We start from the raw sequence: 24,780 nt of genomic DNA, 5'->3' as shown, positions 1-24,780 counted from the left end.
TTGTATCCCTCTCCATATGGCGGTTCTATGCCACCTGTATTTGGTCCCTCTTTTTGATTATTGTGATCTTTTACATATTGACTTCAATGATTCCCTGTTTTGAGCATTTTTTTTTTTAATCTTAATTTGTTTTTGTGATTTCCCTATTTGAGTTGATATCAGGATGTTCTGTTCTGTGACCTTGTGTTGTGCTTGTATCTGATATTATTGGTTTTAGTATTTCTTGCAGCTTTGGTTTGGTTTTTGCAAATTCTCTAAGCTTGTGTTTATCTGTAAATATCTTAATTTTGCCTTCATATTTCAGAGAGAGTTTTGCTGGATATATGATCCTTGGCTGGCAGTTTTTCTCCTTCAGTGCTCTGTATATGTCATCCCATTGCCTTCTTGCCTGTATGGTTTCTGCTGAGTAAAAAAAGAACTTATTCTTATTGATTCTCCCTTGAAGGAGACCTTTCTTTTATCCCTGGCTGCTTTTAAAATTTTCTCTTTATCTTTGGTTTTGGCAAGTTTGATGATAATATGTCTTGGTGTTTTTCTTTTTGGATCAATCTTAAATGGGGTTCGATAAGCATCTTGGATAGATATCCTTTCGTCTTTCATGATGTTGGGGAAGTTTTCTGTCAGCAGATCTTCAACTATTTTCTCTGTGTTTTCTGTCCTCCCTCCCTGTTCTGGGACTCCAATCACATGCAAGTTATCCTTCTTGATAGAGTCCCACATGATTCTTAGGGTTTCTTCATTTTTTTTTAATTCTTTTATCTGATTTTTTTTCCAGCTATGTTGGTGTTAATTCCCTGGTCCTCCAGATTTCCCACTCTGCATTCTAATTGTTCGAGTCTGCTCCTCTGACTTCCTATTGCATTGTCTAATTCTGTAATTTTATTGTTAATCTTTTGGATTTCTGCATGCTGTCTCTCTATGGATTCTTGCAACTTATTAATTTTTCCACTATGTTCTTGAATAATCTTTTTGAGTTCTTCAACAGTTTTATCACTGTGTTCCTTGGCTTTTTCTGCAGTTTGCCTTATTTCATTTCTGAGATCATCCCTGATGTCTTGAAGCATTCTGTAAATTAGTTTTTTATATTCTGTATCTGATAATTCCAGGATTGTATCTTCATTTGGGAAAGATTTTGATTCTTTTGTTTGGGGGGTTGTAGAAGCTGTCATGGTCTGCTTCTTTATGTGGTTTGATATCGACTGCTGTCTCCGAGCCATCACTGACTGGGACGCTGGCTCCAGGCTCCGAAAACAGTCGCTGCTTCCCGTAGTTGTTCATTCTCCGTCTCTGTCACTGAGGTCAACTCTTTAAATCTGTGTTTGTTGTTCAGGGTTTGTAGATTGTCATGTATGTGATCGATTCACTTGTTTTTCTGAGTCTTTGTTGCAAGAGGGATCTGAGGTAGCGTCTACCTAGTCAGCCATCTTGGCCCCGACCTCTCCCAAATAATTTCTTCATTTTTCTTTCTTTTTTCTGATTTTTCCTCAAACTCACTTGTATCCAAGTGTTTGTCTTCAATTTCCTTGATTCTGTCTTCCCATGTTTCATACCTGCTCCTCAGCCGTTCTATGACACTGTCCATTTCTGAAATCTTGTTGTTTATCTTTTGGATTTCTAATTGTTATTTTTGAATGACTTATAGCTGTGAATTTATTTTGACATTTTGTTCCTGTATTATTTCCCTGAATTTTTACATTTTTTTGTCTGTATTTTCCATGAATTTTCTGCCTTTTCCATAAATTTGTCTAATTTTTTCCTCATTTTTGTCTGCTTTTTGATTCAACTCTTGGATCACTCTGAATATGAGAGATTTGAATTCCCTATCAGATAGTTCTATTGTCTTTTCTTCTACTGGAAAGTCATCTGGTGTTTTATCTTGGACTCCTACTGGAGCCATCCTATCCTGTTTTTTATATGCTTTGTTTTTTTTTTATATATTATCTGCTGTCCTCAGGACATTCAGTAGTTATTTTCTTCATTTTTTGGTTGTATATTTGTTTTGCCCTGTTTTTTGTTTGTTTGTTTTGATTTGTTTTATTTGGTTAAGTCTGAGCAGGCAGGCTGTGTGTTCTTTGTTGTTTACTCATCTGTAGTCACAGTACTTTCTACCTCCTTGTCCAATGGGCAGGGCCAGTCATTCAGCTTTGGTGCAGCAGGGAAGATCCTGCTGAAGGGGAGGGGCTGGAATGGGTTGTTTGTGTCACGTACTAGGCCAATAGGGTGGACCAGGAATCAGTTCTGGGCAGGTTCCAGTAGGCCGTGCCTGTGCTGCTTGGGGGTGTGATGCTCAGTGCATGGTGCAGGTAGGAAGGAAAGAGGTGGGAGGTTGTGATGTGTGGAGTTAATAGGGGTATGGGAAAGAGAAGAGAGAAACAGGAGCCAAACACAAATAAGCAAACAAATAAAGAAAAAATACAGTGCTAAGGGAGCTTGCCTTCTGAATGGATAGATGAGAAACCGAGAAATGGAGAAAAGGAAAAAAAGAAAGAAAGAAAGAAAAAGGGAAAAAGGAAGAAAAAAATAACTAGGTAAAAATTTGGAAAAGGAAAGAAAAGCCCTCAGGAGTCCCAGAGTCCAACTTGTAAGGAGGCTAAAACTGGAGAAGTAGCTCCCAGGCTGTGCAGTATAGCCCAGCTAGAGGGGTTATAGATGTCACACAGCACCAGGTACTCAAGAGACAGAAAAAGAAGGTGAGTGTAGAGAGACGAGAACTGAGAAATGAAGAAAGACAGAAAGGGAAAAAGAGAGAGAAAAGAAAAAAAGAGGGAAAAAAGAAACGTCCCCAGGGATCCCACCTACACAGCTGCGCAGATTAGGGGAGTGGCTACTAAGCTATGCAGTTCAGCCGTGCTAGAAGGGGTTCCCAAGCTATGAAAAGAAAAAGAAAACACATAAAACAAAACAAAACAGAATAAAGCAAAACAAGGGGGGAAAAAGCCCCAGGGATCCCACCAGTGTGGTGTCGAGGGCCAGGGGAATGGTTCCTCAGTTGAGCATGGCTTCACAGCCTTTCAAGAAGAAGCAAAGATAGTACACAGAGCCACATGTTCCAGAGAAAGGAGGGGGAGGTGGTAGGAGGCACAGAAGAAACCAAAAAAAGAGTGCTAAGGGAAACCAAAAGAGAGGGAAAGAACCAACAGCTCAGGGACACGGCCAGTGAGGACAGGGCGAATCCAAGCAGCCTGAGGCCAAAGTGGTTGCCTCCTGGCCGAGAGATTGCTGCTGGTGGGAGGCAGAGGAGGCTGAAGTAGTGGGGAGCTTAGGAAAGCATATATCGCTCATTACCTGGTGCTCTGTCTCCTGCTGGGAACTTTGTGAAGCTGCTTTCTCCTACTCTGTCAGCCAATCTCCGATGTGGGTGGGGCAAATCCAAGCAGCACGGACCCTACAATTCCTGGCAGGCTGAGCCACCACAGCCAGCCAGGAGGCTCAGAGGTAGAGCAGCAGGGAGAGAATGGGGGTTGGGAAAGCGTGTGTCACTGGTTACCGGGTGCTCTGCCTCCTGCTGGGAGTTTCATGAAGCTGCTTTCCCATGATGCTCCCTGTCTGCTCAGCCCTGACGGGAGTCCAAGATGATGGATCCATGCTGTGTTAGCCGATGTAGCCCTCTGCATGTATCTCTCCTCACTCTCTGTCCTTTGTCAGTTTCTTATTCCATTGGGTACTTGGCTGAGTTCTTTATCTCTTCATTTGCCACTTCAGGTTCCAGGAATGACATTTGTCTCTGTTTTACTTAGTTTTTTGGGCCTTTGCTGTGGAGGGACAGCATGGTGCTTCTGTCTATGGTGCCATGTTGGCCGGAAGTCTGTATAGCATATTCTTAAAAAAAAAAAAATTTTTTTTTTTTTTAGATAATTACAACTAGCAGGAGTGCCCAGTGACTGCCTCAGACACCAGGTATTGAAGAAGAACAAGGCAAGGCCCATGAAGTTTCACTTTACGGGATGGGTAAGATTGGAGGAAAGGAAATGAAATGTTCTATTGCTTGTCACTTTTCTTTGCTAGGAACTCTTCTGAATATTGCGACTGTTAAATTTTGCTTTAATAGTCCCCATACTATGAAAACCCTGGTGGCGTAGTGGTTAAGTGCTACAGCTGCTAACCAAAAGGTTGGCAGTTTGAATCCGTCAGGCACTCCTTGGGAACTCTATGGGGCAGCTGTACTCTGTCCTATAGGATTGCTATGAGTCGAAATCGACTTGACGGCAGCAGGTTTGGTTTGGTTTCATTTTTGTTTATACCGTTAAAAAGGATTTTTATACTAATATGAAAAAAAAAAAACATTTTAAAAACGAGGGAAAATGAAGCACAGAGCATTACAACACTGAACCAAAATCCGCACAGCCAGTCAGTGGCAGAAGTGGGACACCAGCCCAGGAATGCAAGTCTTCAAAATTATATGTACGACTCTTACCACCAATTTATACTACCTACCTTAGACTGTGTAGTGGGTTGAATTGCTGTTAGTTGCTATCAAGTTGGCACCAACTAACAGCAACCTTATGTACAACAGAATGAAATGTTGCCCAGTCCTGTGCCATCTTCATGATCGATTGTTGCAGCCGTTGTGTCAATTCATCTCATTGAGGGTTTCCTTCATCTTTGCTGACCCTCTGCTTTACCAAACATGATATCCTTTTCTAGCTACTGGTCTTTCTGGATGACATGTTCGAAGTAAGTAAGTCGAAGTCTCACCATCCTCACTTCTAAGGAGTTTCTTCTAAAACCAATTTGTTCATTTTTTTGACAGTCCAGTTGTCTTAGTTACCTAGTGCTGTTATAACAAAAATACCACAAGTGGCAGCTTTAACAAACAGAAATTTATCTTCTCACAGTTTAGGAGGCTAGAAGTCTGAATTCAGGGTGCCAGCTCTACGGGAAGGCTTTCTCTCTCTGTCAGCTTTAGAAGGTCCTTGTCCCTTTTCAGCTTCTATTCCTTGGCAATCGTGTGGCATGGCATCTGTCTTCCCCCATTTCTCCTTGCTTGCTTGGTTGCTTGCTCACTCTGCTCTTTTATATCTTTTTTATAAAAGAGATTGACTTAAAACACGTCCTCCACTAATACTGTCTCATTAACATAACAAAGGAAACCCATTCCCAAATGAGGTTGTAACTACAGGAATGGGGTTAGGATTCAAAACACATATTTTGGGGAGACACAATTCAGTCCATAGCAACGATATATTCAATATTCTTTGCCATCACCACAGTTTGAATGCATCAATTCTTCTTCTGCCTTTCCTTTTCATTATCAAACTGTTGCATGTATATGAGTGTCTTCATCATTTACTGCTGCTATAACAGAAATACCACAAGTGGATGGTTTTAACTAAGAGAAGTTTATTTCCTCACAGTAAAGTAGGCTAAAAGTCCAAATTCAGGGTGTCAGGTCCAGGGGAAGGCTTTCTCTCTCTGTTGGCCTTCTCGTCAATGGTCCCGAAATAGGAGCTTCTCAGCACAGGGACCCTGGGTCCAAAGGACACACTCTGCTCCCAGCACTGCTTTCTTGGTGGTATGAGGTCCCCATGTCTCTCTGCTCTCTTCTCTCTTTTATATCTCAAGAGATTGCCTCAAGACACTATCCAGCCTTGTAGGTTGAGTCCTGCCTCAGTAACACAACTGGCACCCATCTTTCCTCATTAACATCATAGAGGCAGGATTTATAACATAAAGGAAAATCACACAATACTGGGACTCATGGCCCAGCCCAAATGATACACACATTTTTGGGGGGACATAATTTAATCCATGACAATGGGGCAATTGAAAACAACATGACTTGTGTCAGATGCACCTAAGTGCTCAAAAAGACACCTTCTTTTTTTTTTTTAAACTTTAAACAGTACTTTTGCAGCACATTTGTCCAATGCAATATGATCTTCAATCATTCCATTTCATTTTTGATGGCTTACAATTTTTCTTGATTCATACTTACGGCATTTCACATTCTGATAACCAATGGATGTTTGCTGCTGTTACTTCTCATTTTGACTCTTGCCACATCAACAAATGAAGGTTCCAAAGGCTTTACTCCATCTGCATCATTAAGATTGACTGTATTTTGAGAAAGCAGCTCTCCCCCAGTCATTTTAAGTGCCTTCCAACCTGGGGAGATCGTCTTCCAGCACTATATCAGACAATATTCTGATGAAATACATAGGGTTTTCATTGGCTAATTTTTAGAAGTAGATTTCCAGGCCTTTCTTCCTAGTCTGTCTTAGTCTGGAAGCTCCACTGAAAATTGTCCACCTTGGGTGATCCTGCTGGTATTTGAAATACAAGTGGCATAGTTTCCAGCATCATAGCAATATGCAAGCCACCACGGTATGACAAACTGACAGATGGTTGGTAGTGGGTTGAATTGTGTCCCCCCTCAAAATATATCCAAGTGCTAACCCAGTACCTATGAATGTGACCTTATTTGGAAATAAGGTCTTTGCAAATGTCATTAAATTAATGATCTCAAGATAAGATCATCTTTCATTAAAGGTAAGTCCTAAATCCAATGACTGGTGTCCTTAGAAGAGAAGGAGAAACAAGACACAGAGACACAGAGGGAAGGCTATGTGAAGATGGAGGCAGAGATTGGAGTCATATAGCCATAAGCCAAAGAATACCAACGATTACCAGCAGCCACCAGAACTTAGATGAGAGCCTCCTGAAGGAACCAACCCTGCTAACACCTTGATTTCAGACTTCTGGCATTCACAAATGTGACGGAATAAACTTCTATTGTTTTAAGACAGCAAATCGTGGCCATTTGTTACAGCGGCCTTAGGAAACTAGTTCAGACTGCCAGGATAAGAGTGGTCTTCACAGACATATGGGAAAAGAAAGAAGAAGAAGAAAAAAAAAGTTAGATTGAGAAGTACGGTATCTGGAAGCTGAATGAAGATGTTGTTATTGTTGTTAGGTGCTGTCAAGTCAGTTCTGACTCACAGCAACCATATGAACAATAGAACAAGACACTGCCAAGTCCTGTGACATCCTCACAATCATTGCTATGTTTAAGCCCATTGTTGCAGCCACTGTGTCAGTCCATCTCGTCAAGAGTTTTCCTCTTTTTCACTGACTCCCTACTTTACCAAGCATGATGTCCTTCTCCAGGGACTGGTGCCTCCTGAAAATATGTCCAAGTTACATGAGACAAAGTCTCGTCATCCTTGCTTCTAAGAAGTATTCTGGCTGTACTTCTTCCAAGACAGATTTGTTGGTTCTTCTGGAAGTCCACGGTATATTCAATATTCTTCACCAACACCATAATCAAAAGCAATAATTCTTCTTCGATCTTCCTTATTCATTGTCCTGCTTTTGCATGCATATGAGGCAATTGAAAATACCATGGCCTGAGTCAGGTTCACCTTAGTCCTCAAAGCGACACCTTTGTTTTTTTAACATTTTAAAGAGGTCTTTTGCAGGAGATTGCCCAATGTATACATCATTTGATTTCTCGGCTGCTGCTGCTTCCAAGGGCATTGATTGTGGATCCAAGTAAGATGAAATCCTCAACAACTTCAACCTTTTCTCTCTTTATCATGATGTTGCTTATTGGTCCAGTTGTGAGGATTTTTATTTTCTTTATGTTGAGGTATAATCCATACTGAAGGCTGTAGTCTTTGATCTTCAACAGGAAGTGCTTCAAGTCCTCTTTGCTTCAGCAAGCAAGGTGTGTCATCTGCATATCGCAGGTTGTTAAAATAGTCCTTCAATCCTGATGCTTCACTCTTCTTTGTATAGTCCAGCTTCTTGGACTATTTGCTCGACATACATACAGATTGAATAAGTATGGTGAAAGGATACAACCCTACCGCACACCTCTTCAGATTTTAAGCTGTGCATTATCCCCTTGTTCTGTTTGAACACCTGCCTCTTTGTCTATGTACAGGTTCCTTATGAGCAGAATTAAGTGCTCTGGAATTCTCATTCTTTGCAATGTTACCCATAATTTGTTATGATCCACACAGTTGAGTGCCTTTGTATGGTCAATAAAACACAGGTAAACATCTTTCTAGTATTCTCTGCTTGCAAACAAGATCCACTCTGACATCAGCAATGACATCCCTCGTTCCACATCCTCTTCTGAATCTGGCTTGAATTTCTGGCAGTTTCCTGTTGATGTACTGCTGTGACCACTTTTTAATGATCTTCATCAAAATTTTACTTCTATGTCATATTAATACCCATACTCACTATCGGTCAGAACCAACTTGACAACAAAGGGTTTTTAGGGTCATATTAATGATATTGTTTGATAATTTCCACATTTTTTTTTTGGATCACACTTTTTTAGAATGGGCACAAATATGGATCTCTTCCAGTTGTCTGGACAGGAAGCTGTCTTCTAAATTTCTTGGCATAGACAAGTGAGTACCTCTAGTGCTACATCTGTTTGTTGAAACATCTTAGTTTATGCTCTGTCAATTCCTGGAGGCTTGTTTTTCACCATTCCTTTCAGTGCAGCTTCAATTCTTCCTTCAGTACCATCGGCTCTTGATCATATGCTACCTCCTAAAATGGTTGAACATCAGCCAATTATTTTTGGTACAGTGACTCTGTATTCCTTCCATCTTCTTTTGATGCTTCCTGTCTCATTCAATACTTTGCCCAGAGAATTCTTCAATATTGCAACTCAAGGCTTGAGTTTCTTCTTCAGTTCTTTCAGCTTGAGAAATGGTGAGAGTGTTCTTCCCTTCTGTTTTTCTAACTCCAGGTCCTTGCACATGTCATTATAACACTTTGTCTCCTCAAGCTGCCCTTTGAAATCTTCTGTTCAGCTCTTTTACTTCATCATTTCTTCCATTTACTTCAGCTACTCCAGCATCACAGCAACATGCAAGCCACCACAGTATGACAAACTGAAAGACAAGTGGTGGCGAGTAAAGACAGAGGCCCCCAAAGAGGGAGTGATTTTCTTTCTGTTGCCTGTAACAAGTCTTGGACTCCTGGATATTGGTTTGATCCTGATTATGTGGTTTGCCTCAGAGCTGCTAACATCTAGTCAGTTTCCTCAACTTACAAGTTTGACAGGTTTTTATTGATTTGACCTACATAGACACAACTCCTGAAATGTTTATCCTCAGAAATATCAGAGAACACTGAGTCATCCAGTTGTATCTCTATGTACACACAGAGTAGATAAGCTTCCAAGAAATAATATTTCTTTCATTGGTGTTGGCTACTGTTGGTCAAAAACAGCTTCCTCAGTAGCTCTTGATGGTGCCTAAAATTTCCTCTGTTATTTCTGTCTTTATATGTAGGCCATCAGCTAAAATGAGTTGGTAGAAGAACCAGGCATTAACACATTAGCTCCATAGGAAGCGGCTCTCTGGAAACTGTACAGCCTAGGCAAGACCTAAAAGGGAACTGTTTGGGAGTCCTGGGCACTCACAGTGTTGAGGAGGAAATGACTAAAATGGAGCTTATGAAGAATGAGAATTAATCATACTTATGTCTGTTTTTGTTTTTTTTTTGAATTTTGTTATTGAGAATATACACAGCAAAACATATACCAATTTAACCATTTCTACACATGTACAATGTAGTGATATTGATTACATTCTTCTAGTTGTGCATCTATTCTCACCCTCCTTTTCTGAGTTGTTCCTATCCCAGTAACATACACCCGCTGCCCCCTAAGGTTCCTGTCTAATCTTTTGAGTTTCTTTTGTCACTTTGGTCTCACATAGATAGTTCTTTAAAAAGCATAATTCTTAAGCAGACACTTTTTACTAGTTAAGCTAGCTTTTTTTATTTTAAGAAGACTTCAGGGGATATTTTTGGTTTAAGGTTTAAAGATTATCTCGGGGCAATTGTTTCAGGGGTTGACCAAGCCTCCATGGCTCCAGAAAGTATAGAGTTCATGAGAATTTGAAGTTCTGTTCTGTATTTTTTCCCTTTTGATCAAGGTTCTTTTACAGAATTTTTTATCAAAATGTTCAGTAATGATAGCTGAGCACCATCTAGTTCTTCTCGTCTCATGGCAAAGGAGGCAATTGTTCATGAAGGCAATTAGCCACACAGTCCGTCTTCTCCTTCTGTTCCTGACTCTCCTTCTTCTGTTGCTCCAGGCAAATAGAGACCAATTGTCGTGCCCTGGATTGTCCACTTGGAAGCTTTTAAGGCCCTAAGCACTCGGCAATGAACTAGGAGGCAGAATAAAAGGACTAAACACATTATTAGGCCTATTAATTGGGTTGTCTCATGAAACCATGACCCTAAACTTCCAAACCAAGGAATCAAACTCTACGAGGTTTTTGGTTGTACATAAGCAGCCTCAGTAGCTACTCTCTCTCTTTTTTTTTTTTTTTTTTGTCATCGTTGTAAATATATCTATCACACAACTTTTGCCAATTCAACTTTTTACATACAGGTGTACAACTTATTGACAGCACTTAGAGTAATCAGCTGTGCAACCCTACTGTCTTTTTGTGTTGGTTATTCAAGGACCAAAAGTGGCCATTTATGGAACTCTAGGCCACTAAATGAGGACCTATTTGGGAATGCTCCCTGTTAGGAGGATGCTCAGAGCTACAAAGATGAATGGGTCCATCTACTGGTAAGAGAAGAAGGCAGACTTTCAATGGGGTAAGGGGGTATAAGCTGCTGTGAGTGGGAGTTGGGGGAATAATAGTTATACCTTAGTTTCTAGATGGTGATGCCCCAAGAGTAGAGTTTTTAATGTTCAGAGCTCCGTGAAGTTCTACTGAAAGGAAGCCATGGACACCAATAACAGACTAAAGAGTATGCAGCAATCTGGCTGCTCGGAGATCCACACATAGATCAGGTATTTGCCGTAGGGGAAGAAATGTGGCATCTTTCTGTATGTTTTTGCGTTTCCTGAGGAAGGAAGCTTCTGGGTCGCAGAGAAATGGCAGAAGCCTGATGGGTGGAGGATTGTCAGAATCTTTTGATTTATGTGGCAAGATGTTACTGGATCCTTATCAGGAAGAAAAGCAAACAATATCTTCTACACAAAACCTCTTTGGGTTTAAAGAGCAATGAATGCCATAGACAGTGAGTCCATCGTAAAAGCCAGAGCTGGGGTAGAAGACAGGATGACAGGGAGTAAGGAGGGGCTCTTCTGGGATCTGAACTTTCTCATTATTTGTGTATTTATCCCAACCATACTCTTCCACGGTGGTGCCTCTGGCCTCCTACCCACATCCTGACCAAGGTTCAGTGTGAAGGAGTTCAGATGGAGAACACACTGAATGAGTCTTCCTTTGTCATTACAGAATGGCAAGTGGAGACACTTATTTGCATAATTCAGGCCTCTCAGAATCATTAATTTTGCTCAGTTTTCATTACTTGGGAATAAAATTGTTTTTAGGCCCACAGAACTTAGCTAATTGATCAATTTTCCTTTTCATTTTTCAGGAGTGGGCATAGCTTTGGGAGAACAGTCTTCTCCCTCTCAGCCCTGTCATTCCATCTCAGATAAAAATGCATTAAGAAAATGAAGCCAAGTGAAGCAAAGTTTAGCAGTGGGAGAAAAGTTGATGTAAAGCTTCAGGGTCAGCAGCTGGCCCCAGGAACTAGTGACTGATAAAAGAAACTTTGAGCAGAAAGGCCAGAGATGAATGGGATATTAGTGAGTGGAACTGAGCCAACCACAGAGTGAAGTTTTGCAGGAGGGAAAAAGAGGGTATGGGGAATTAATTATGAATTCCTCCTGAAACACTGAGAGTTGGAAACATTGCATAGGTTATTCAGAGGGTAACTTCTCCCAATTCTGCAAGGTTTCAGAAAGCTTCTTACAAAGAAAGCTACGGGAACCTCTGCAAGAATATAGAATTGCCAAGTTAATGTCAGGAGGACTTGTTTCTGAGCTTTCTGGAATTGGATACATGGACGCCGATGGCGGGTTTGCTTTACAGTGTAGTAAGGAGTGACCCTGTTTTTGTCTGGTTCTTCTACCAGTCTCTATTCCCTGCTGATGTTTCCCTTGGCAGAAAATGATTGCACTGGCCAAGCCAAATGAAAGCAATAAATCCAGCAGGCTTTATATTGTATTAACTCCAGCAAGGGGTTAGAAGGCCCCAAGACAAACATGCCTGTTGTGATGTTGAAGGTTCGGTGTTTGAAGGATGGATGAAAGGGTCTAGGTATATGGAGCTGAAGCTGAGAAATGGCTTTGGGGTTGGGGGTCACTTCAATTTTACTTGCTTTTGGTCATCCTTCTCAGAGGATGGTGGGCAGACCAGAAAAATTATCCTGGATGGGAAGCCAAGAAGCTAAAAATTTAAGCTAAAAATGAAGAAGGCATTTTCTAATAAAGCCAACAGGACCAAGAAGAGGCTGCCAAATGCTCACTCCAACCCCATTTTATTGGCAGTGAAGCAAGTCAGATAATTGCTAGGAAGACTAGCTGTTGCTTAGAAGTGACCCTTGTTGAGAAAACATCCTGCGTTTTGTGAAGTGGTCTGTCTCTGAAGAATACTGTGAGTAAAAGAGAAATTCTAGCTTGGGCTTTGTCCAAGTCAGGTGGTCTTGTTACTGATGAGAGGGCTGAGTCTCAAGAGTTCAACTTGATGCAGAAGATGAACCAGACTAAGGGAGAAGATGTAGAATTTAATGCACTTGCTTTTTTTTTTTTTAATTTTTTTTTTTTTAACAATCTCCAGGCAGACAGTCCCCATTTTCTAGACCTGACCTGGACTAGGCCCTCATCTTTGAGTTATTTATACTAAAGTTGAGCTGGCCTTGGGGACGAAATGTAAGGTAAATAGGATTCCCTGTTGGTCCATAGTTTTGAACCTGAAATATTCTTAAATACACAAATGAGTGTGGTGGAGTCAAAAGTGTTCACTGAATATTCCTTCCATTTTTTTAAATCAAGGCACAGGTTTTTAAAATAGATTACATGTGCCAGAACAATCTATCTGAAGACTCAGTGTGATACACATTTGATGAGCTAGCCAGTGGGGCTTCTGGAGACTCATCCTTGGACTGGCGAGATAGTCTCATGGGGTGCTTAGAGGAAGGACATGAGGAGCTAGGCACGTGGGTTGAAATGCCCCACCACTGATCAAATTGATGAATTGAAAAATGAAGACATAGAAATGACTTCTTACATTTTGAGGCAACTTCTCATCTGTGCCTAACAAGAGAAAGAATAATCGGTGGGTTTCTGCTGAAAATTCTATGTAATGATTTAATATGAATGGCATAATACCCAGCTTTCCTTGGGGGTCACCAAATTATGTGTCTAGCTATGTAAACTGAAAATACCAGGAGGCTGCTCAGATTAGGAAAATGCTGTAGAGGAAGATCCTTTTCATTTGGGAGGAGGGGTAGAGGGCTCATCTATAAAATGATATTATGTGACACTCTTTCCTGAGCATATGTCTCTTGCTCTTTGCCCTTTCTGAGTTCAAGATTCTGTCCTTGGGGACTTCAGGAGATACACCTTAAGGCTCTCTTCATGAACCGCCTGGTATGAAGCAGGATTTCAGTCAGTTGGGTTTTCACTCATGGCATTCAGGACACTGAAATTAAGGGTGCATTTTCTTTACACGTCCTGTCTTTACTCTCGTAGGACACAGGTTTTTCCTGCCTGAGATGTTTGTTATAAACTCTATTGTTTTCTATATCATATCTCACAATCCACTGAAATCTATTCTCTCAACATTTTTAACAATGGCCAGAACATTGCAGCCCATATTCAGTTCTGAAGAAAAGATGGGATCTTTCAAAAGATAATTTCATCTGATTAGTTTCTATGAAGAAGGTACTTTTGGAGGAGAGAAATACACTTTTATTTACACTAAAACTTCCTCTTTAACTGAGATACAACCCCCCTGGGAGGTTTTCAGCCAAAGGGAACTCAAAGCTGTAGGATAAACCTCATGCATCTTCTTAGAAAATCAAACTTTCCCAAAGATTTGGGGTTTGGAGTTGTTTTTATATTGAAATTAGCACAGATAAACTATGAAACAGACCTTCATCTGGCAATGGCCTCTTGAGCGTTTGGGAGAGCTGCTGTGTTCTTAGGCTGTTTTCTTCAGGCACTGGCTTGGGATCCTTTTTCTGGCCCCCTCAAGCCCTTCCTGCTCTCACCTTTGAAGGCACTTTCAGCTTGCTATGAGAATACACTTTAATAAGCCTCACAGCAAAAATCATCAAGAAGCAAAACCATCCAGATCTCAACTAAAGGATAAGTAATTGTGGAAGATTTAACTAAATCCACCCAGCCACCACGTGGCTTCCTTTCTGTTCAAGCATTCTTGCTTCAGAAGACTGTTTTTCTTCCCCCCATTCTCAGTCCAGTCCCGTTAGACAATGGGAAGACCTCTAGTCAGAGAACTAGCACACCTAGTTTCTAGGGAAGGCTTCTACCTGTTTGGGTCTCAGCAATAAAAACAGGCCTTAAACTAGGGGATCACCAAAATCCCTTCCAGCTCTAACTTTCTGCAATTCTAAATACAACAGTAAAGTCCCTGGATAGCACAAATTGCTAAGTGTTCAGCCACTAATCCAGAGGTTGGTGGTTTGAATCTACCCAGAGGCACTTTGGAAGAAAGTCCTGTCACAGTCCAAAGAAGAAAGTCCAAAGGTCACAGTCTTGAAAATCTATGGGGCACAGTTCTACTCTGACACACATGGGGTTGTCATGAGTTTGAATCAACTTGATGGCGACTGATTTGATTTTGATTTTTTTTTTCTTGTTTTTGGTGTCGTAAATACAGCAGTAAGGAATTTCAGGAAATATTTTCCTCTGCTTATTTTTAGTTTCTTTGTTCTTTCTTCAACTTTCCCTAGAGAAGGTGGCAAAGAAGAGCTGGTTCTGACCTGTATAAAAATCTTCTCTGTAATTAGGGATTCTGAGACAAAAGGGTTTGTGTGAAAGCCCTGGACAAACTGGTTGCCACCAGGATCCTAGAGAGAAATCCCAATGCAAGCCAAGCTTTCACTCCACTTCTGAGACCCTTCCCAACTCTTCACTGGCTCTCTTTCAGAAGACAACCCCTCCCACCCCCATTCCATCTAAATGTACAGCAAAACACAACATTTCTCCTTTCTTCTCTTTGTCCCAGGCAAAATTCCTATTCAAGAAATGTTGATCTTGATCAGTTGAGGATTTTATGCTCTGATATAAAGCTATTCCTTTTAAACACAATTGTTGTTGTTGTTACATGCTGTCAAGTTGATTCTGACTCATAATGACCTCATGTGCAACAGAATGAAACACTGTCTAGTACTGCACCATCCTCACAATCGTTGCTATACCTGAGCCCGTTGTTGCAGCCATTGTGTCAATCCAGCTCACTGAGGGTCTTCCTCTTTTTCACTGACCTGCTCTCTAATTTACCAAGCATGATGTCCTTCTCCAGGAACTGGTCCCTCCTGATAACATGTCCAAAGTACATGAGACTAAGTCTCGTCATCCTCACTTCTAAGGAGCATTCTGGCTGTACTTCTTCCAAGACAGATTTGTTCATTCTTCTGGAGTCCATGGTGTATTCAGTATTCTTTGCCAACACCATTATTCAAAGTCATCAATTCTTCTTCAATCTTCCTTATTCATTGTCCAGCTTTTGCATACATATAAGGCAATTAAAAATGCCATGGCTTGGGTCAGGCACACTTTATTCCTCAAAGTGACATCTTTGCTTTTTAACACTTTAGAGAGATCTTTGGCAGCAGATTTGCCCAATGAAATACATCGATTGATTTCTTGAGTGCTGCTTCCATGGGCATTGATTGTAGTATTCAAGTAAAATGAAATCCTTGACACCTTCAGACTTTCCTCCATTTATCATGATGTTGCTTGTTGGTCCAGTTGTGAGGAGTTTTGTTTTCTTTAAATTGAAGTGTAATTCATACTGAAGGCTGTAGTCTTTGATCTTCATCAACAAGTGCTTCAAGTCCTCTTTGCTTTCAGCAAGCAAAGTGTGTCATCTGCAGGCTGTTAATGAATCTTCCTCCAATCCAGATGCCACATTCTTCTTCATATAGTCCAGCTTCTCAGATTATTCACTCGGTATACAGACTGAATTTATATAGACTGAATAAGTATGGTGAAAGGATGTAACCCTTATGTACACCTTTCCTGATTTTAAACCATGCAGTATCCCCTTGCTCTGTTCGAACAACTGACTCTTGGTTTCTGTATAGGTTTCTCATGAGCACAATTAAGTGTTCTGGAATTCCCATTCTTCACAATGTTATCCATAATTTGTTATGATCCACACAGTCAAATGCCTTTGCATAGTCAATAAAACACAGGTAAATGTCTTTCTGGTATTCTCTGCTTTCAGCCAAGATCCATCTGGTATTAGCAATGCTATCCCTCCTTCCATGTCCGTTTTGTCATCTGATGTGATTTTGCTATGTGTTGTAAATCCTACCTTTAAGATGTTAATAAGGCAGGATTAGAGGCAGTTATGTTAATGGGCAGGGCTCAATCTATAAGATTAAGTTGTATCTTGGGTCTATCTCTTTTGAGATATAAAAGAAAGAAGCCAGAAGAGAGACAGGGGGACCTCTTGCCACTAAGAATGAAATGGAGAACCAAGAGGGGAGCATGTCCTTTGGACCCAGGGTCCCTGTGCTTAGAAGCTTCTAGACCAAGGGAAGATTATGACAAGGACCATCCCCCAGAGCTGACAGAGAAAGCCTTCCCCTGGGACTGGCACCCTGAATTTGAACTTCTAGCCTCCTGAACTGTAAGGGAATAAATTTCTGTTTGTCAAAGCCATCCACTTGTGGTATTTCTGTCATAGCAGCACTAGATAACTAAGTCAGAGACTTTCTACCTTTCTTGCTTTTTCTTTCTCGTCATCAGATAAGTGTAATCAATCCAAACTCCATCCACCCTTTCCTCACCCAAACTTTGCAACAGGAGATTGCTACACTTATGGAGATGGAATAGACTAGCCAAGCAAAGAGAAAACATTTCAATCCTAGAAAGCAGAGGACCTCTGCTATAATAACATCTCATGAACAATTTCTACTAGCTTGGGGGTGCCCTGCATGAGGTAGAAGACTGAAGGAAATTCTAGAACCAGAGTGTTCCCTGGCATAGACCAGACTGACAGCATACTTGAGGAGCCCTGGGAATGTAGGATCCCTGAGTGGTGTAAACGGTTTGCACTAGGCTACTAACCAAAAGCTTGGTGGTTCAAATTCACCTAGTAGTGCTGCAGAAGAAAGGCCTGACAATTTACTTCCATAAGATTACAGCCATTGAAAACTCTATGGAGTGCTACTCTGACATACTGAGTCAGAATCAACTCAACAGCAACGGGTATTATTTTGGTTTTGGGGAAGGTAGGGGACAGCATGAGAACAACATAGAAAGAGGCAGAGTTTATTTCATTCTTGGTTTTGTCTGGAGTCAGCTCTGCATCCCATAATACCTACCTGTCCACCAATTTGCCAGGCTTGGTTTGACTCCACTTGGATTCCCCCAGATTCCAGGTGTCACCCCTGCTTCCCCTTAGGTTAATGAGCCAGGGCTGACCAGTCCAAGAAGGACCACCTGGGGCCCAATGCTGACTAAGCCTCAGGAGACATGATATAATCTATCATGGCCACATAGTGAGTCCAATAAAGACCTTGGAAGACAGACTCTCAGAGAGCTTCCTGGTTGGTGGCCACACAAGGGAGAGGAAAATGCATTCCCTTGGGACATGGAAGCTCAAAACTGTAACCCCTCCCAGACCTCACTCTATGCATCTGTTCCTTTGTATCCTTTTTTGTTATATTAAATCTGTAATCACAGGTATGGCATCCTCTCCATGAATCCTGTGAGTCATTCCAGTGAATTATCAGACCCAAATGGTTTGCAGCTGGTAACCTGAGCGGATAGAGGAAAATCCCAAATTTGGGGCCAGCTAGTCTGAAGTATAGGAAGCCATGTGGACTCTGAAGCTTGCAGCCAGTACCTACTGACCAAGCCCCAGGTGCCCGAGGATGACAGAGAGAAGGGCTGCATCTGCAGCTGGGATCTTAACTGAACAAGGAAGGGAAGCTGAGATTTCCACAGGACACACCTGGTGTGCAGAGTGGGATTTGTTACTAACCACACAACTTGCCATCAGAGGTATGTGATCTTAGTCTCCTTGGACTGGTTTGCACAATTGGTGATGAGGATGGGATTCACTTGAGAGGGCCTAATGTCACAGGGTAGGACCCAAGAATATACATTTTTAATAGTCTCACCAGATGATTCCCATACACTAAAAAGAACCATTACCTTAGCAATAGCTCTCAACCTTGGCTGATAGGAGAATCAATGTTTAAAAAATGCCACTGCTCACTCACCCCTCTCAGAATTCTGAGTTAATTCAACTGCAGTGGGGTTCTGACATTGCATATGTTAAAAGCACCCCAAACTCACCCATTGCTGTCGAATTAATTCCAACTCAGGGTTACTATGAGTCAGGAAAGCTCCCCAGGTGAGTCTAATATTCAGCCAGGGTTAACAAACGCTACCATTAAGGAATCTTGCCAGTTAACAGGTAATCAGCAATTTAATCCCCTCTCACCTCTGGGTTAGATGCAAACAAAACAATAATTCTCAACCTTGGCTGCATTCTCTGCCAAGATTATTAAAATCCTGATTCCCAGGTCACACCTCATACCATCAAAGTCAGAATCTTTTGTGGTAGGGGTGTTTTTAAAGCTCCCCAGGTGGTTCTAATGTGTGGCCAAGTTTGAGAATCACTGTTTCAGAATATTTGCCTACCTTCTCCCATAATCCTCTGCTCTTGGCTTCTATCTCTCCTCCAACGCCCTAGTTCCTAAAGTCTGAAAAACCTTGTGGGGTAGAGTCAGGGTGAGACTGATGAGGTGAGAGATCAAGATACAACCTGATTCTCTTCACTACTTCACTCCTGACCATCACTTACACAGCACTCTGGGAGTAGTTAAAGGGCAATGGAGCAACCTCTAGGCTTATTGTTACATATTTCCAAGAAGAAGATGCTTGGACTAGCATCAATCTTGTTTTTTATCTTGGTTCTTCCCTGAGGTTTCTAAATATTGTTCCAGGATAGGAATTTCAGCTTTTATTCTTTTCCAACATTTCATTTATGTGCCATGCATGGGTCAAAGAGAAAATGGAAAGTTGGAAACCATTCCCTTTCAATTAGCAGATGTCTCAGTGGCTGAAATTTTGGCAGTAACAGTGTCAGCCCAGGACCCGGGACATTAATTACTGTCACCGGTACTCAAGCCTGTTTTCGTAATTGATAAGGGGTTGTTAATATGTTGCCACTGTAGTTAGAGATTCATAAAAGACTTTTGTTTCATGTCTATTAGATGGAATTTGGGGGTAAGGACCCCCAAATTTGCCTTCCAGTGGATTATAAAGGTCAAATGTTACCCTTTTAGAAGAAATGTTGAACCTGACTTCAGTTGCTAAAGGCAGAAGAATAACATGAGATTCAAGACAGATCTGGCTTCTTTTTGACTATTTGATCCCTTTATTGTCAGGTCAAAGTTGGGGCTGCCTATGCCCCCCCATCCCCATCTTGTTGCTGCTTATTTGAGATGGGAGAGAAGACCCTCCTTCCTTTTGAATTAGTCTAGGTCCCAGTGCTCAGAGTAGAAGTGTTTGAGTCTGGAGTATTATGGCTTCTAGTGCTAGGTTCTTTCAGTACACACACACACACACACACATTCTCTAAGGTACATCACTTGCATTGAGCTGGCAGATCCTGGTATTGAGATGGGGACCACCAGTCCACACTCACCCTCCCTCTTGATTAGTAGTTCTTCACTGCTAGGTAGTCTCAATTAGGGCCAGTTCTGATCATCAGATAGTTTAATAACGCTGAACTGAAAAGCCTTCTTCCTCTAGGAGGGTCCTCTGTCCTTATGTATATTTATGTCTGCAAATATATATGGGAAAGGGGAGGGAAGAGCATAGCTTGATGACATATAACAACAGCATCTAATCCCCAAATCCAAAATGTCTTCCAATGGGTGCATACTTGCCTGAAAACCGCAAACCCCAAAGGGGCCACTAGGTCATTTCCATCTGAGAAGACCTCTTACAACTTAAAATGGCAGCTTCAAAATATGAAAATTCAGTTCCCACCAATTGTCATTTATTGAACACCATGCTAAATCCCACCAGCCACTCCATGAAAGAAAGATACGGCAGTCTTGCTTCTGTAAAGATTGGCAGCCTTGGAAACCATGCCTAAGTCTTGGCAGTTCTACTCTTTCCTATAGGGTTGCTGTCTTAGTCATGTAATACTGCTATAACAGAAATACCACAAGTGGATGACATTAACAAAGAGAAATTTGTTTCCTCACAGTAAAGTAAGCTAAAAGTCCAAATCCTGGGCGTTAGCTCCAGGGGAGCCTTTCTTTGTTGGTTCTAGAGGAGGGTCCGTCTCATCAATCTTCCCCTGGACTAGGAGCTTCTCTGAGCAGGAACCCTGGGACCAAAGGATGCTCTGTACTCCTGGCACGGCTTTTTGGTGGTATGAGGTCCCCCTGTCTCTCTTCTCCCTTCTCTCTTTTATATCCCAAAAGAAGTTGACTCAAAACACAATTCCATCTTGTAGATTGACTCCTGCCTCATTAACACAACTGCCACCCATCCCCCTTCATTAATATCATAGAGGCAGGATTTACAACACAGGAAAATCACATCCAGTAACAAAATGGTGGACAATCACACAATACCAGGAATTGCCCAGCCAAATTGGTACATTTTTGGGTGACACAATTCAATCCATGACATCACACCCTTTGGTCCCCCAAACTCATGTCCTTGCCACATGTAAAACATATTCACCCCAGCATATCACAGCAAAAGTCTTAAATCAGCTCCTAGTCCAAAATCCAAAAATTCCTCTTCATCTGTGAAATCTAGAATACAAATTATCTGCTTCCAAAGGTGCAATGGCAGAACAGGCACAAGATAGAAATTTCCATTACAAATAGGAGAAACTGGAGGAAAAGAAGGGAAAACAGGCACCAAGCAAGTCAGCAGAACACGTTACATTAGCCCTCAAGGCTTTGAAAATATTTTTCTTTTCTCTGAGACCATTTACACAATGGCCCTGCCCTCCAGACTCTAGGTATCAGCCACACTCACTGGATTCTGAGCTTGGCCCTGGGCTTCAGCTCTACCTTCCAGGCCCACTTGGATAGCAACTCTGCTCCCTCAGTTTTAGGCACGCTGCTCTCCTAGTCCATTTGAGGGGCAACTCCACCCTTTGAAACACCAGAGGCCATGGCTCCACTCTTTCAAACCCCAGAGGTTGTGGCCATACCTCTTGAGACTGAGGCAGCTTGGCTTCCTGTGTTCCTTGTCTCTTCAGTTTCTTCTTCCTGGTTCCTTGGCCTCTCAGCCCCTCAGTCCTCACACCCCCATCTGTCCTGCTGGGGCAAGTGTTCCAAAGCTCTGTAGCTCTACTGATAAGTGCCTGGAAGCAACCCACTCCTCCAGGAAGCCTCCTGAGCAAAGCCACTCAGATCTCTTGCTCTGTGGATTGGCTCCAGTGCTGAGTCATGCTGGTCTCTGCTGCTGCTGGTTCTCTGCTGCTGCCACTTCTCTGCCACAGCTTCTCAAAGTCTGCATCGTTTCCATTGTAACAGCTCTCCTCACTTCCTTTGGAACCCTCTATCCAGGCGCAGTTTCAAAACCATCTCCACATTTTAAGTACCTGTTAGAGCAGCACCCCACTCTCTCAGTACCAAATTCTGTCGTAGTTATCTAGTGCTGCTATAACAGAAATAACACAAGTGGATGGCTTTAACAAAGAGAAATTTATTTCCTCTCAGTGGGTTTTCACAGTAAAGTAGTCTAAAAGTTCTAGGCATATTCTGGGCATCAGCTCCAAGGGAAGGCTTTCTGTCTCTGTTGGCTCTGGAGAAGGTCCTTCTCACCAATCTTTCCCTGGACTAGGAACTTCTCCAAGCAGGAACCCTGGGTCCAATGGATGTGCTCTGTTCCCAGCACTTCTTTCTTGGCAGTATGATGTCCCCTGTCTCTCTTCTCGCTTCTCTCTTTTATATCCCAAAAGAAATTGGCTCAAGACACAATTCAATCTTGCAAACTGAATCCTGCTTCATCAACACAACTGCCACCCATCCCCCCTCATTAACATCATAGAGGCAGGATTTACAACACATAGGAAAATCACAGCAGATGACAAAATTGTGGACAATTACACAATACTGGGAATCATAGCTCAGCCAAATTGATACACATCTATGATAGGTGCTATGAGTTGGAATTGACTCTACAGCAATGAGTTTGGTTTTGGGGTTTAGTATTAAGCCCTTTACATATGAGATCTTACTAAATCTTTGCACAATCTAAGGAAGGAGGCACAATATCATCATGCCTATTTAACAGAAGAAGAATTGTGCCCAACGTTACAAAGCTAGGAAGTACAAGAATGTGAGTCAAGGTGTATCTAGATCCAGAATTATATACAGTAGCTACCGTGTTTTACTACAATAGTTGCTGCTGCAGCTCTGACTGGTGATGTCAGATCGCCCTACAGTGAGTGAGTATGGAGAAAGGGCTTGCCATGTTGTTATGCTTTCATTACAATTTCCATCTCTACTTTTTCTAATTTTATTGCTCTTATACCCTTCGTTCAACTTTTGCTGAGATGGGAGAGGCCTTTGCTTAATTAGGTAACAAACATGGTGTCCTTGTGCTGTAGCCTTTTTACAGCACCCTAGTATTATAAATGGATAGAAGCTTCCAGGTCTCTTTAAGGTACCCCCTTTCTCCTTCCCTGCTTCTCTGAACTTGTTTCCACACCCACAAATTTGTAGCATGTTCTCTATAGGTAGAGTCAAAAGCATTTTTGTGGTACCAAGAACACTGAAAAGTGATTCATCTGCTCAAGCACCTTCATTCCCTCCCACCTCAAGGTGAGTTCCTTGTCTGTCCACACTCTTCTTAGACTGACCATCTCAATGGTTTAATTACCAGTAGAAGTAGACAATTGTTTTATACCTTCCCAGCACTCTGTGCTTTAGGGAACCATTTCTTTCCTCCCCCCACACACCCCCACTTTTAGCCCATGTGCAATCAAGCCTTTACTCCAGGGGTGGGCATGTGACCCAGGCCTAGCCACTCAGAGCACTACAGCTACTGGGCCAAAGGATGGGCTAAAAGATAGGGAAGGGAACCAATTAAAGCCAATTAGAATTAATCCTATGCTTGTCTTTGAACAACTGGGTAAGAGCCAAACTCTGGATTGTAGCAATGAGGATGTAAGCCAGAAGTTGCCAGCAGCTGCCTGACCATGAGGATGAGAGAATCTATCTGAGAACATAGCCCACAGAGAAGAAATCAGAGCCAAGAGTTGGAGAGACTGGCCCTGATGACATCGTGCTTCAAGTACACACATGGACTTTTCAGTTACATGAGAAAATACATTGTTTTGTTGCTTAAGTCCATTGCGTTGATTTTCTGTCACTTGAATGAAAGAGTTCCTAATACAACATCTTCCCATGGATCATTGGATAGGTACTCGTGCAAAAGAATTGCCCAGATTCTGTTCTGCAACAGACTGACACAAAAAGCACCTCTCCACTAATATACAGCCTTATACCCAGAAACCTGACCACATATGATACACAACTTTGTAAATAGTAAACCAAGTATCCGTATGAAGTATTATTAACATATCTTAGTATGAATGTAAAGCTCTGGAGGCACACTGTTTAAAAGCTCAGCTGGTAACCAAAAGGTAGGCAGTTCAAATCCCCAAGCCACTCCTTGGAAACCCTACAGGGCAGTTCTACTGTATCCTATAGGGTCCGTATGAGTTGGAATTGACAGCAACAGGTTTTTTAGTATGAATTAACCATCTAAATATGAGAGCTGAAAGAAGACTGAGGACGTATGAGTCTCTGGGTACAGGGTCCTGAGATGTGCTGGGATGAGGTGTTATGAAAATGAACATCTTAATTTTTCCAGAAACCATATTTCTGTTAATTGACTTTTGGACCCAAATCAAGAATGGCAAAATTGAAAACCTAATTAAATAAAACTCATGGAGAGGGGAAAGATTTTCATAATAATCCAAGTAACAGTAATGATATGAGCTAATCCCCTTTGAAGTATAAACAAAGAAATTACTCCACAGAATGGGACTGACTTTTTTTTTTTCATAACTAAATATGAAGTGGCAGGCAAGTTGGGGAACCTGGGGTAAATATACTGAGGGCATGGGGGAGACGAAGATAAATTACTCCATTAGAGGAGAGAGGGAAAAGAACAAGTTCTCCCACTGCAACTGACAATAAAGTTATGAAAAGTTCTTTGTGTGGGGAAAATGCTCTAGATTTTTAAATATTTACTAGAAAACGGTAAATTAACTTTTATTTTTTACTTATGATTTATAAGCCTGGCTTTTCAAGGCCAGGCGCAATTAACTTTTTTTTTTCCAGGTATTAAATTTAGTAAAAAGAGAGAACATTGAATCGCTCTTATAAGATAGTGGTTTCCAACATTTTTCATGTCACAATGCACAAAATAGATGACAATAATTTTATGGTGTAATTAAGATAAAAGGGGAGTCCCTGGGTGGTGAAAATCACTTAACACATTCAGCTGCTAACCAAAAGGGTGGAGGTTTGAGTCCACCCAGATGCACCTCAGAAGAAAGGCCTGGCAATCTATTTCTGAAAAATCAGCCATTGGAAACCATACGGAGCACAGTTCTACTCTGACAGCCAGGAGGTCACCATGAATTTCGGTTTACTTGAAAGCCACTGGTTCCAGTTAAAGTAAAAGGACTAGGTCATTTGAAGTGGAGGTTGCTGGTCTGGGCTGCCCTGGGCTTACCT

Source organism: Loxodonta africana, chromosome 26, assembly GCF_030014295.1.
Source record: "Loxodonta africana isolate mLoxAfr1 chromosome 26, mLoxAfr1.hap2, whole genome shotgun sequence".
Taxonomy (NCBI): Eukaryota; Metazoa; Chordata; class Mammalia; order Proboscidea; family Elephantidae; genus Loxodonta; species Loxodonta africana.
This window is presented reverse-complemented; position numbering follows the sequence as displayed.